Here is a 15,776-nt window from a genome sequence, read left to right on the forward strand (position 1 = left end):
TTTGATTCAATTCATGCTTAAATAACTCTTTTGCATTCATAATATTTTGATAGTTATTTATATTATAATAGGTCTATAATTAAATTAAAATCATTATAGCAATATATTATCAATACATTGTTAAAAAAGTTAATTCTTTATTGGCAAATAGATTCCATATTTTATAACCGAGAGGGCAACCGACGTTCCACAGTATGAGTGCGGATTTTATTTTAAATTAACCCTTCAATACTCCGGTGAAAAAAATGACGTTAGTACTCCGGTGGGGTTTAATAGACCCCAATTTCAAATGTATATATGTCCAGTTATATTCATTATTTTGATTTAATATTTGAATATAAGATAGAACTAACCTTAAACTTGATAAAATATTTATTTATTTTTATTTCTTAAGTTCAGATTAAAGATGGTGAGGATAATTATAATTTGTGCCAAAATTTTTTAAAAAAAGCTTACTTTTTTTAAATTGGAAATTAAAAATTAAAAAAATAACTTATCCATCATATAATCCTGATAATTCATAACATGGATCTTTATTCTTCAATATTAAAAAAAATTACTCTGATAAATTCAAATATAAAAAAAATATTGAACATTGAAATATGTTAAATTTGACATTCAAAACATTTGTTACATAAAATATTAATATGTTCTAAACATAAATTTATTTTGCATATTTGACAAAAATATTTAGTTTTTTTATCCTTTTTTCTAGGACACACACCACACCTTCCTATTGAAGGCTTAATATTCTCACTTTGTTGTTTGCCTAATATATTGTAAATAGATTCTTTTAGAATTCGCGGCAATCTGAGGCAATTTTTTCTTATTTCCAAATGGGGAGTAATAAGTTCCATAGATAATTTTTTAATAAAACTACTTCTAGTAATTGTTTTGTTTGTGTTTGCAGTATATATAATATGGGAATTTATGGTTGTTATGTTTAAAAGTGTATAAAAAATGGTTAAGGGCCATCTATATGACCTTCTTGAAATTGAATAATTTTCTGTCATTTGGTCAACCATGTCTACACCACCTTTAGTCATATTATAAAAAGTTATGATTTCAGGTTTTTGTTGGTTATTATTATCAATATTTTTATTATGATGTGTTAATGGAACAAGCATTAAACTTAGCACGAGAGGAAGATAATAGCGTAACATACGTGAATAAATAATATAAAAAAAAATACGTGAATAAATAATATTAAACAAAGAAAAAAGATAATTGACGTGTAATAAAAAAAAATAATAAATAAAGGATGAATTGGTAAAAAAAAAACAAGTATATAAGCGTGGAAAGAAAAACAAACAAGAATGTTTTTTATATTATATTTTTTTTTTCGATATATGTTATTGATTAAATAAAAAAGGAAATAAAAAGTAAAAGTTGTTTGATTTTTTTTTAAAAAATATAGAAAAATAGAAAACCAAAATATATAAATAAGGGTAAATATTTATTTTTGTAGAGAGAAAATTAATATGATGGAATGTTGATATTGGAAGAATTAATCTATTGACTACATCTGCTGGTTTATTACTTATTTGATATTGTCCCTCTGGTTGATTTCCAGTATATATTTCAAGATTTAGAGTATAATATATTTTGGCATCCACCAAGGAGTATAGTTTTATGCCATATTTGGATGGTTTGTTTGGCATGTATTGTCTAAATGGGCATTTACCACGAAATGCTGGAAGCATTTCATCTAGGGTTGCATATTCTGATATTGTATAAGATTTGTGGCAGTTATCAACAATCTTGAAAAATATTTCTAATGTGTGTTGCTTTGTCTACCACCTTTCTCTCTTCTCTTGTTAGTATGTCATCAAATCTCATTGCATGAATTAGAAATCTGAATCTTTTAAGAGGCATTGTTACTCTAAATATATCAATTCCAAACCCATCAGATTTCCATAAATCAGACATATTTTGATGGTTAGATTTAAAAATTCCAGCTAAATAAAAAATTCCCAATAATGCTTTGAATTCAGTTATATCAACTTCTTTTGTAGAACTTTCATATTGATTATAATTTTGACTTACAATTTTAATTTTTTGGTTGGTATGATAAATTATCTCTTCAATCATTTATGGTGTTATGAACAAGTCAAAACATTTTTCTGGAGTGTCAGCTAATTTCCCATATTCGTTTACTCCTGGCTGATCAATAACTATATTTTGCTGACGAGTTCTTATTCTCTGATTGGGAAAATCCTTTTCCCATTGAGTAACCTTATTTTTAGCTAATTTTAAAGAGAAATATACTATGATAAATGATTTTATATTTACCTAAATAATACTTAAGCTTATTATCTGTTTCAGCTAATATATCTTCTTCTTCATCTACATCAGATTGTGTATCATGATCACTATCATACATAAAATCTTCATCCTCACTATTAATTATATTATCCAAATCACCTCAAAAAAATATTACATTTATATATTTTATATTTATTTTCAGAATCTGCAAAAATCATAGTAGATGATAGAAATAATTTAAAAAATGAGTTTGTTGGAGAAAATAAACATAAAATAACTCCACCAGAAAAAATATTTGTGTTTTCAATTTCATATATCTCATTTGAAATATGTTATATTCAAATTTCGTTTTAATAAATTTTATAATATAGTGGTATATATTTATAATTATAAAAGTTTTAAAAAAAAAATTTTTTAAAAAATTACGAATTTACTCCGGTGGGGTCTCACAAACCCCAAGCAGTCACAAAATGCTTATATGCTAAAAACTACTCAACCAAAATATGTGAAATTTGGAATATAGATTCTAAGATATATTTGATGAAGCTACTGAAGAATCCAGATCATGATAATTAACCGTTTTTATGCAATATCATTTCCAGCATGCCTGGGGTTTCCTACACCACACCGGAGTATTGAAGGGTTAAATTGGAAACAAAAGAGCTGATTTATCCGCACCGTAGTAATAGTGCGGCTTTCATTTAAATATAATTTAGGGGAGGATAAGGGGCCGATCTACCGTCATAGTACGAAACATATTTACAATTAATTTTCAATTAAAATAAAAAGAGAATTTATTTTATTAGTAGAATTTACAACTTATTTTCTAGTAAAATGAAAAAAGAATTTATTTTATACCGAATTCACATCCTTTTTCAAATAAAATGAATTATACCATGTAAAAATTAGATCAAAAATATAATGAATAATTTCGTTTTTATCCTCACTATTTTTACAAAACGTATTATGTTAACATAACAACAGATTGACTAAGTAACCTAGTAACCCCAATTCTACACCCATTTAGGAGAACAGAAAAGAATTTTGGAGGGGCAGTTAAAAAATTATTTTAACAGCATTGAAAAAATATTTAAGTTATTTAACACAAAATTGAAATATACGATTTTATTTGAAAAATACCACATAAAAAATATACAATGAACAAATATGTTTATAAAAATTAGGAAGATATGAATTGACTTATAGCTGAAAAGAAATAATTTGATTTAATAATTTTTCAAATATTATATAATAAAGTTGATAGGGTTTAATTGTGCTTGTATAATATGTTAGGGATTTAATTATAAAATATATGTAATAAGAAAATATTTATAACTTTAATACAATTGATATTATGATTAATAATTGAGCAATGCAGTGCAAAGCTACTAAAAATAAATCATTACAATATAACTTTGGTTGAGATGTATTTTAATTACCTTAAAAAATTTCCAATATTAATGGTTTATGTTTTTCCATGTACTAATAAAAAAGTCACCCTTTATTATAGCATACTCAACCGATTATATGATTTAATAATCCTCTTGAATGCTAACAAAGTTGACTCACAACTCGATGTGGATGATAAACTGATTTCTTTCAGTTGGGAAAACCAGTTTTGGTATAGATTGATCCACCATTGTTTAAGTTATAGATCTTGCATGGAAGGCAAAAAATTGGACTAGCTATTATTCAACCTATACGTATTTATAAAACCTTTAAGAAAAACTTCTTCCATTATTAGTAACATTCTTTTTGATTTGAGTGATATTGATATTGTTGTTAAAGCCCAGATTTGGGTCAATTTTTAAAAACGGCCCAATTAAGATCTTAGCCACAATAACATTATGTAAGCCTCGTCATTTGGCAAATAGATATCCAAACCTTTCTACCATCTATGAGCAAAATTTATAGACTTACATAAAATCGTCGTTATAATTTTGATAGAGCCTTTTTTTAAAATCGAGTCGAATCCAATGACATAATGTCTTTGGCCGAATCAAACTTTTTAACACCACTCGGTGGCCTATTTTCCAAAATCTGAATCAAATCAGTTGTAAAATATTTACAATAAGAATAACTAAAAAATCTTACCTATCCATTTTGTTTTTGGAAGCTCAGGCTCATTTTTCTTATTCTGAATCTTGGCACCTTGATCATTTTTAATCTTCCACCAAATTAACTATATTTACATTCCCTTCCTCAGTACAATATAACGTGCTTTGGCATTATTAGGAATTTCAGCACACATGAACAAATAGTTTTTCTTAACCGATAGTAGATGAACAATATTTCTCTTTATCCTAAAAATATTTTCTAGGAACCAAAAGACTTTTAAAAAATTGTTGATTGTTTTTTTGGGGGGTTGGGGAGGGGGGGGGCAGATGCAAATTTTTTTAAGGCCTAGAATGGGACCTGTCTAGATGGGAATGTTTCTTTTGTTAAAATAAATTAATATAAAAACAATTATAGAATAAAAAGTCAAAAGAACCCGTATATATTTTTAGAAATTTATAAAAACTAGTAGATAGCCCGTCAAAAATGACGGAGAATGAGAATTTTATTCGTTTTTTAAGAAAGATGTTAACTTTTATTAAAAAATCATATCCAATTTATATAATTTTTAAACCCCCCCCCCCTCCCCATTTATGTCAAGTCCAAGCAATGTCATTGAGTCCAACCTATTAGGACTAAGAGTGGAAACTATTATTTGAGTCAAAATATATTTAAATGAGCTTGTACCCAATACCAAAATTCTTTGTAAATATAATACTGGTTACATAAGACTAACATTTAACATTAAAAAATTTCAAGCCAGGTCCAAGCTCATAATATTTGGGAAAAATTTCCAAGCGTTCAAGACCTTATAATTTATAAAAAAATTTCTCAAGCCTAGCTCAACCCATAATAATTTTGAAAATTTTTTCCTAGCCCGGCCCATAATAATTTGTATAAGATATTCCCAAGTCAGGTGCAAGCTATTAAAAAATCCCAATATAGGTTCAAGCCTACAATATCTGGAAAAAATATCCAAGCATCCAAGACTAACCTTTAACATTAAAAAATTCCAATATAGGTTCAAGCCTACAATATCGGGATAAAATATCCAAGCATCCAAGATCTTAATATTTAAAAAGATTTTCTCAAGCCCACCTTCCCTAATAATTTTGAAATCAAGCCCAGAGATATTTAATTTATAACATAAGACTAACATTTAACATTAAAATATCCTAATATAGGTTCTACCCTACAATATCTGGAAAAAATATCCAAGCATCCAAGACGAACATTTAATAATAAAAATCCCAATATAGGTTAAACTGGATAAAATATCCAAGCATCCAAGATCTTAATATTTAAAAAGATTTTCTCAAGCCCACCTTCCCTAATAATTTTGAAATCAAGCCCAGAGATACTAAATTTATAATTAATGAAGAGGAAATATCTGATTTACCAATTAGTCAACAGGTAAAATATATTACTTTATAAAAAGAATAATATAAGACTAACATTTAACATGGAAAAAATATCCAAGCATTCAAGACTAACATTTAACATTAAAAAATCCCAATATAGGTTCAAGAAAAAAGCATCCAAGATCTTAATATTTAAAAAGAATTTCTCTAACCCACCTTCCCTAATAATTTTGAAACCAAGCCCAGAGATATTAAATAAAACTAACATTGAACATTAAAAAATCCCAATATAGGTTCAAGCCTACAATATCTGGAAAAAATATCCAAGCATCCAAGACTAACTAACATTAAAAAATCCCAATATAGGTTCAAGCCTACAATATCGGGATAAAATATCCAAGCATCCAAGATCTTAATATTTAAAAAGATTTTTTCAAGCCCACCTTCCCTAATAATTTTGAAATCAAGCCCAGAGATATTTAATTTATAACATAAGACTAACATTTAACATTAAAATATCCTAATATAGGTTCTACCCTACAATATCTGGAAAAAATATCCAAGCATCCAAGACGAACATTTAATAATAAAAATCCCAATATAGGTTAAACTGGATAAAATATCCAAGCATCCAAGATCTTAATATTTAAAAAGATTTTCTCAAGCCCACCTTCCCTAATAATTTTGAAATCAAGCCCAGAGATATTAAATTTATAATTAAGGAAGAGGAAATATCTGATTTACCAATTAGTCAACAGGTAAAATATATAACTTTATAAAAAGAATAACATAAGACTAACATTTAGCATGGAAAAAATATCCAAGCATTCAAGACTAACATTTAACATTAAAAAATCCCAATATAGGTTCAAGAAAAAAGCATCCAAGATCTTAATATTTAAAAAGAATTTCTCTAACCCACCTTCCCTAATAATTTTGAAACCAAGCCCAGAGATATTAAATAAAACTAACATTTAACATTAAAAAATCCCAATATAGGTTCAAGCCTACAATATCTGGAAAAAATATCCAAGCATCCAAGACTAACTAACATTAAAAAATCCCAATATAGGTTCAAGCCTACAATATCTGGATAAAATATCCAAGCATCCAAGATCTTAATATTTAAAAAGATTTTCTTAAGCCCACCTTTCCTAATAATTTTGAAATCAAGCCCAGAGATATTAAATTTATAACATAAGACTAACATTTAACATTAAAAATTCCTAATATAGGTTCTACCCTACAATATCTGGAAAAAATATCCAAGCATCCAAGACGAACATTTAATAATAAAAATCCCAATATAGGTTAAACTGGATAAAATATCCAAGCATCCAAGATCTTAATATTTAAAAAGATTTTCTCAAGCCCACCTTCCCTAATAATTTTGAAATCAAGCCCAGAGATATTAAATTTATAATTAAGGAAGAGGAAATATCTGATTTACCAATTAGTCAACAGGTAAAATATATAACTTTATAAAAAGAATAACATAAGACTAACATTTAGCATGGAAAAAATATCCAAGCATTCAAGACTAACATTTAACATTAAAAAATCCCAATATAGGTTCAAGAAAAAAGCATCCAAGATCTTAATATTTAAAAAGAATTTCTCTAACCCACCTTCCCTAATAATTTTGAAACCAAGCCCAGAGATATTAAATTTATAATTAATGAAGAGGAAATCTCTAATTTACCAATTATTCTACAGGTAAAATATATTACTTTATAAAAATAATAACTTAAGACTAACATTTAACATTAAAAAATCCCAATATAATTTTGAGAAATATTATACTTGATAATTAAGAGAATGTTCTATAAAAATATTTTCTATAAAATAAAATCAATAAAAAAATAAAAATAAGTACGTACCGATGACATGACGTAGCGATGACATGACGTCACGATGACGTAGTGAGGACATCGGAAAATTATAATATAGATGATGGGGGACACAAAAACAACATTTTTGGTAATAAAACCTAAATGCATATTAAAATAAAAGTCCAAAACACGACAATATTCTAAATAATTACACTCTACCCCAGGGCCATAGCCACAAAAGAGCCTGGGAGTAGCCCCTCCCTCTTTCCCAAAAAAATTTCCTGGCTCCCAACCTGACCTATCAAATATTTTCTGGCCCCCAAATATAAAAAAAATGATTTAGTTATTAAATTTTAATTGACCATTAACGATCAAGAATTAAAAAATTCTTGGGGCGAAGCCCCCAGACCCCATTTAGGGCGGGCCTTCGGCCGGGTTACTTTAGTCTATATATAGTCATAAAATATTTTTACAAGAGAGGAGATTATTTTTAATAAAAAAAGAAACCTAAAACAAATATGAAATTCATTTTTATTAGTTTATATAAAATATAATAAATTACTTGTATATACATTAATATAAGATCATGGTAATAATTTATTCCAAACAAGTATAAAAAATTTATTTATAAAAAGTAAATAGACATATAGTTGATATTCCTCTATTATATAGAATTTCTTACAAAATACTAAGTAAAATTATCCTTATACAGACATATTTGACAGTTAGAGAATATATTACAGTTAATATTTTACAAAATTTACTAATCAATGCTCTTGATAATAAATATATCAACATAAGCATTCAATTATTTAACACCATCTATTTATTTTAAATAAAAAATGATATTAAAAAATAATCTTCATATTATTTATCTCACAATGTCTTTAAAATATTTGATGTCCTTATCAATCTATTATAATAATCCTCAAAAAACGTGAATCAAGTTTAACCAATAGAGTTCTTTTAAAAAATATTTATCCAATGATAATCATCATAGAAATTTTAAGCCATTAGTAATTCCCATGTGATATATAATATGGCGAAACACAATATCCATATCAAATTTGCCATTGCATGTAAAATATTCTTTTCAACAAATTTTATCTAGATAATATTTTTGAAATATTTGCTCAACACCATAGTAAACACTATATTCTTCATTTATTTTATTTTTAATGTGTAAACTTTCATTAGAGTCTATGACATCTGGGTTGAATCAAGGAGAGTTGGCTTCAAAGTTAAATTTCAATTATTTTATTTTTGATAAAATCACATATACCAAGGTAAAAGTTCTTATATTTTAAATTTATATAAAATTACCTAATTAATCAAAATTCAGATGCCATATCAATATCAGATGATGTTTAGATATTAGTAATAAATATTTGCTCAACACCAAAGTAAACAATATTTATTAAAATCTTCAATTATTTTATTTTTGATGTGTAAACTTTCATTAGAACCTATGACATCTGGACTGAATCAAGGAGAGTTGGCTTCAAAGTTAAATTTCAATTATTTTATTTTTGATAAGATCACAAATACCAAGCTAAAAGTTCTTATATTTTAAATTTATTTAAAAAAATTTCTTTTTACCTTTTAAAACCTAATTAATCAATATTCAGAGATGCCATATCAATATCAGATGATGTTGAGATATTAGTAATATTAGCCAATTTATCTTTCATTTTTCAAAAGTATAAATTTTAACAAATAATTTTTATGCATTATTATATCATGCATTTTGCTTTTTTTTTTAAATCAAGGCCTATACCAAAATATATGTTGATGTACACCAAAATAAACACTATTTATAATATTGGAGAGTGATTAAATAAACACTATACTTTATGAATTATTACTTCTATGAAATATCAGAGCAAATATATATATATAAAATAAGGTCAGACAACTTTAGTAAAAAAATTGAAATTAGGTTAAGCAAAACTTGGGATGGGCATTAATTAAATTCTTAATGGGACTAAAAATGTTGTCATTTGCAGACCTCTGGTGATAATACAATTATATATTTTTGTTTTTCTTTAAATTTCTGAACATATTAAAAAAGTAATTTTTATGGTTCCACGTCAATTCGGCGATATAAACAAATAGCATGAGAAGCTATTTTGCCTTCTCCCTTAACTCCAAATCCTAATTGATACGTATACTCAGTGTTTTATAAGATAATCAGTTTGGCCCTATAATTGATTTTAATCTATGATGGCGTCTTTTCTAATTTAGGAAGGTTTTAAAAGCTTATAAATGATTCTTAATGAGTGCAGATTTTATAAGAAGTGAGAACAAAAACCATTGTATCTGAGTAAAAAATTTGTTACAAATATCATAACTTACAAATCATATTTTTTTTATTCCATATTTTCCGTAATATATTTGACCTTTTCTCTAAAAATTAATAGAAATCATGGAAGAATAAATATGGATAATATATTCCTCTCATTTTATTATTGATTAAAGAAAAGATTTTTTCAACGTTGGCATTATGAGCTGATATAGAAAAAAAAGCATGCTATAATAGCAGTTCACTACATTGGTGAAAGATTGGGATATAAAAGAAATTAGATCCATTTTTGATGAAGAGCAAGTTTTGCATATTCAACACGTCTAATTTTATTTATAATAAACAATTAAAGTTGCAAAATTGGCTCAACAACTTTGAGTCATATAAAGAAACATTTATCTATATAGACTTTTCTAAATCTGACTTAAGAAGATTTTAATTTTCATCCATTTGAAACATTCCAATTTTTTATAAAGGTTCTGATTAGAGAGCAAAATATAAAATTCTATATCTATACATTCAATAAATCATTGAATTTATTTAATTTTTTTGTCCATTTTTAATATCTGTTTCAAATGTTACTTGAAAATAAGTTATGCTCTCATCTAGCAAGGATATATTTTTCAGATTATAAATTACAAATACAAATGAATAAGAAATATTTTTAAAGATTTTTTATTGTGCACATAAATGAAAATAACTAACCATATACTTCATATAAATAATGAATTTTAGAATATCCCTTCATCTAAAAAATATAAATTTCTAAATCACACCTCTTCATCCATTGTTAAATAAAGGTAAAATTTATTATTTTATCATTGAATAAAGGATTACCCGTCATTTTTGACGGGCTATCAGCTAGTATTTTATAATTTTCTGTAAAATATATATTTCGCTATATTGGTAAAAATTATTTGATTGTCTTATGATAATTGATAAAATTAGATATACTTTAAATCTACGACATATAATATTCCAATGTTTGTATTGTGCTTTAATTTTTTATTTAATTTATGATTTAATTTTATCTATAGTTTTATAATTATAATTTACTTTTATTAAAATAAATAAATTAAAATTACTCACTTTATAAAAATTTATATTTGATATTAGATTATTTAATAATTTTATGGATCTGTTATTAATAATTATAATACATTTCACTTTTGCCTTAAGACTTATCTTTGGCTTATATTCCATTTCTTAAAAAACATTTTTGGTTCACTTTTTATATATATAAATGCTCCAAAAATGTATAAATTATGATGAATAGTTTTATATAAAAATATCAACTTTTACATTCTTTCTTTCAAATTATTGTTTAAGATATAGGCATACATTTTCGAAGGTCAGGGAGTGGGGGGAGAACTAAGGGGGAATTTTCTTATTAGCTTAAAATGATATTCACAAAAAGTGATAAATTTCTGAAAGGGGGGGGGGTTTCCCCTTGCCCCCTCCCTTGGCTATGCATATGCTCTTAAGAGACTTTTACTAAGGTGTACTAGTCATTTAAACATCTCGTTTCAATCTATAAGAATTTTGAGGCTATTGGTGAAGTATTATTTTACTTTTCTAATAGAACTCTTAACTCAGAGGTTTCCACTCATGATTCAGTCGAGGCTTCTGATCTTTTATCTAAATGTGTTAATATAAATTACATTATACATATTTTATGACCTTTTATGACAGCCTATCTATGGGCATCACTAGAATTTACAATCTCAGAGGGCTCAAAAAAATTTTAAAATTATTTCCAAAATTACTTTTTTTAGCTAACATTCAAAAAAAAATTTCAAAATTTTGAGGAGGCTCTTCAAATTTTTCAGCGGACTTGACCCCCTGCACCTAGTTAGTAAAGCTAATGGTACAACCTTATTCCACCATCAGATTTTATGGCTTAATTTATTATCACCTTGTTAAAACTGAGGGTGAGTGTAGCAATATCTATTAATCTTGATGTTTTCACTATTCTGCTAAGATTCAAGTGTGTCAATATAGACATTTATTACGGAACCATCTGTCTTTGATTTTAATTTCCTTCATTTGATGCTAAGTTCTAGCCTTAGCTTGTTTTGAGAGGATTTGCTGTTAAGGCATAAATCCATTGCAATGTCTTTACCTGGGATGACTTTTCATTATGTCTTTAAACTTTTTGCGCAAGATGAGAATGTAATCTATTTGGGATTTTCGCTCTCACTTAATGGTTATACCTTTTTTTAAAGAAGGTGTTTAAGGCAAGATCAAAGGCTTGCGTAAATTTCAATACATACTCTCCTCCTTCATTTACTTCTCCATATTCAACATGGTATCTTTAATAGCCTTCTCCTACTATTCTACATGCGCATTTAATTCGCTTCCTTTTATAAATGCCACCTATAGGGGTTTTCATCAGAGTATTATTTAGGAATATCATTTTCATTCTCTAAGCCTTTTCAACCGCTTTGAGAAATATTCTGAGAGGATGTGTAGAATTGATTGGCCATGAGGAGTTTTATTGCCATTATTTTATTAGAGATTCCTGACATCTACTACTGTCGAGGTTAGATCATGGCTAACGATGATGCTGACATCATTTTTGTTGTTCACTAATTCATTATAGTAGAGTTTATAACCTCTTAGTTTGTGCAATATGGATGCCAATCCTCTTGTATTACCTTGAGTATCAATGTTTAAACTTGCAACTTGAGAATGGTGACTTTTTAGTTTTGACGTTAATTTTACTTTTCACAGGATGTATGTCTACAAAGTGCTCGTCGCTTGTATGAAATGCCCTAGCATGCATATTCATGATACATTTTAGATAACTTTTTAGTTGTTCGCACATATATCATAGCACCCAGCTACCCAAGCTAGGAAAAAACAAAATAAAATTTGAAAAAAAGATAAATAAGTCAATAAATTGCGTATTTGCTCATCAATCAAAGAAAATCTTACAAATTAAACGGCCCTCTCAGAGTTATGAACCTGGATACCTCCTTTTACTAGGCATATATCTTATTCACTAGGCCACACCGATGATATCTGATATATATATTAAAAGCCAGGACAGGTATAAGAACCATACGACATGGATCTATAGCCCAAATGACACACCATCAAGCTTTCCAATCTGATAAGGTTTATCAAGGATGGCTCTCAGCCCATTGCTGTGCATAGCAGTAGTAGATCTATCAGAGCCTATCTTAGAATCAACTTCATGATAATATATATATGGGTGATATTGTAATACCTGACGAAACAAACGATGAAATGAAAGAAAACTAACGAAATGCAATCCTAGAAAATTATGGCTATAAAAGTTAAGCAAGGAAAAAACAGAATATATGGTAATAGGGAGGTGAAACAGATTATATTGACATAAATGAATGGCAAATATCAGCAATTAAAAGTTGCAAATATTTGTGTTCCACTTTACAAAGCAATGGCAATCGAAAAGGAAATAAAAAATAATATAAAATAAATCAAGGATCGTTGAGGTGGGAAATTATCAGGAGTGCCCTTGACAAAAGAAACACAAATTAAAGGGAAAGATATGCAGTTTAGTACTACAGAGAACTATCTTATATAGTTCGGAAACATAATCAGGCAAAGAATAAGACGAGATAATTTTACTGATAATATAGAAAAATGCTATAGATTACTAGGAAAGTACCCATTAAAATAAATAAATAATTGTAAGCAGACTAAGGTGGTATGGACATCAGAGACCTTCATGGACCTTAATTTATAAGGCCCTGTCCAGATTCGCAGTGAAAAAATTTTTTAGACCCCGGCACGGGCCATATTTAATGTTAGAAAAAATTTTAAGCCCATAATAAGTATCAAAATTTTTCCAAGTTGTCTCAAGCCCATACAAAAATTTAGTTTATTGTATTTAATGAAAATAAACATTGTCTTTAAAGTCCTGTGAGCTAATTTGACATCATCCAGAGTTGGGCAGTACCGCGAATACTTGTATCTAAGATACAAGATCCTTTTGTATCTTGTACTCAGTATCTTTTTGACATTTCTGATAAGATACTAGTATCTGTATCTAAGATTCTTTATTCTAAAAATAATCTTGTATCTTTTTCATTTTCATATTGTTGACAAAAGATACAGATACAGATTCTTTTTAATATTCATGTTTAAAATTTTACATATCACAGTATATACTTTATTTTCTTCGAGAATCTTGAATTAATTTCTTCATTTTTTCCACCATATTTTAATATATTGACAGCCAAAATTATTTGGAAATTTACAAATCATATTAAGGTAGAAAGATAAAAAATAACAACACCAAAACGAAATATGTATAGATTATATTTTATATATAAATGTAACTCGATAGAATATCATTACCAATTTTATGTAATATTTTTAATTTTAGGATAATTAACACTCATGGTAGTGAAATTTAAATTATAGAAATAAGTTCCCCTGAATCATATAATCTTAAAATTTTATATGGAACTTTTTTTTAAATATAAGTTAAAAAAGACAATTTACAGGCTAAATGTAAAACCTGTATAATCAAAAAAATAATAAAGGGTTAAACACAAATTTTGTTAAACATATAGTATATTATTTATGTGTAGTTAAAAGGGGCATAGGTTATCTTAAAAATTCAAGTTTACAATATTGGCTACCTTTAAAAGCTGCCCAAGATGGTATGGGTAAAAGATTTTAAGAAAATATTTTCCTATGATTTGAATATAATGTGGCTTTTTTGACATCAATATCACATCCATATTTTAAGAACTTATGGATTGAGTTGGATAATAAAAAAAAATTTCAAAATATATTAATAAAAGAAGTCCTAAATGTAGTACCAGAATAAATAATAAAGTTCAAACTATAAAACCAATGATTAACATCTAATAAAGAAAATGATAATTATTTTTCTTTTGGTGAAACAAATGGTGCTGAGTTCAATAATACAAATAACAATGGCTGGAGATTTTAAATTATATTAAGTCGAAATATATTATAAATGCTTAATTTTTATCCTTCTATTAAGGAAATTTTTTATACATATAATACTGCAATACCTTCATCAGCTCTAATTGAAAGGTTATTTAGTTTTGGTAAAAATGTTAAATACGCCGAAACGACAAAGGTCTAATGATAAATTATTTGGAAAATTTGATTATCTTATAATGAATGTATTTTAAATACTCTTTTACAAATTAATATTTCAACTCCCATTAAAAATACTAGTCTCCCTTCTTAATCTATGCTATGAATGGCTAATACTAATATTAAAATGCCTGATTATTATAATTAACTCATCATTAAATTTTTTATTAATTATTGTAAATATTCATTCTTATTATATGTGTATGTTATGTTCTTCACAAATAAATAGTAAAAACTGTATTTTATAAGCTATTCTGATTTAATCGGTAATGATAATTTAAAAGTATCTTATATTTAAGATACTATAATTAAGTGAAAGATACAAGTTTCTTTTATATTGTATCTTTTTGATATTTTGAAAAAGATATTTTTCACAAAGAATCTGTATCTGTATTTAGATTCTTTTTCAAGAGGACCTGTCCAACTCTGACATCATCATATTGAATGTTATTTTTTAACGTTTAAAACCATTCAATGATTTAATTTAACATTTTTAAATAAATATACAAATGTATTCAATCGTATTTTATCAATAATAAAAAAATATGCTTTATTTTTATTTTATTATCATGTAAATTTTGACTATATTTCCGTTTCGATTTTTTTAGAATTACTTGATTTTACATATTATTTAAATATATTTTAATTGAAAAATTTTGTAAACTGTTTATTTTATAAAGAAGACAAAATATTCAAATATGTTATCATGAATTTATATTTTTTTAGAATTTTAATTATTTTTATAAATATAATTTTAAAATTATGATGACAAATTAACTCATTAGGAATTTAATAAGTTATTTTATTAACATTGAATAAATTTTATTTTTTATAGAT

General features: G+C 26.4%; 1 protein-coding gene and 1 long non-coding RNA gene across 3 annotated transcripts in view; one reads left to right on the top strand and one right to left on the bottom strand.

Annotated features, from left to right (window-relative positions):
- The window catches only part of LOC135922754 (p21-activated protein kinase-interacting protein 1-like), a 25,620-nt gene that overhangs the window by 7,153 nt on the left and 2,691 nt on the right, over positions 1-15,776 (bottom strand). The gene's annotated exons all lie outside the window — the stretch shown is intronic.
- LOC135922756 (uncharacterized) overlaps positions 8,563-15,776 on the top strand; it is a 21,656-nt gene continuing 14,442 nt past the window's right edge. Inside the window, exons 1-4 of the long non-coding RNA XR_010571025.1 lie at positions 8,563-8,657; positions 8,711-8,799; positions 8,856-8,916; positions 8,977-9,019. This is a non-coding gene — a long non-coding RNA (uncharacterized LOC135922756). The remainder of the gene's footprint in view (positions 8,658-8,710; positions 8,800-8,855; positions 8,917-8,976; positions 9,020-15,776) is intronic.

This window comes from Gordionus sp. m RMFG-2023, chromosome 1, assembly GCF_954871325.1.
Source record: "Gordionus sp. m RMFG-2023 chromosome 1, tfGorSpeb1-WG-v2, whole genome shotgun sequence".
NCBI lineage: Eukaryota > Metazoa > Nematomorpha > Gordioida > Chordodea > Parachordodidae > Gordionus > Gordionus sp. m RMFG-2023.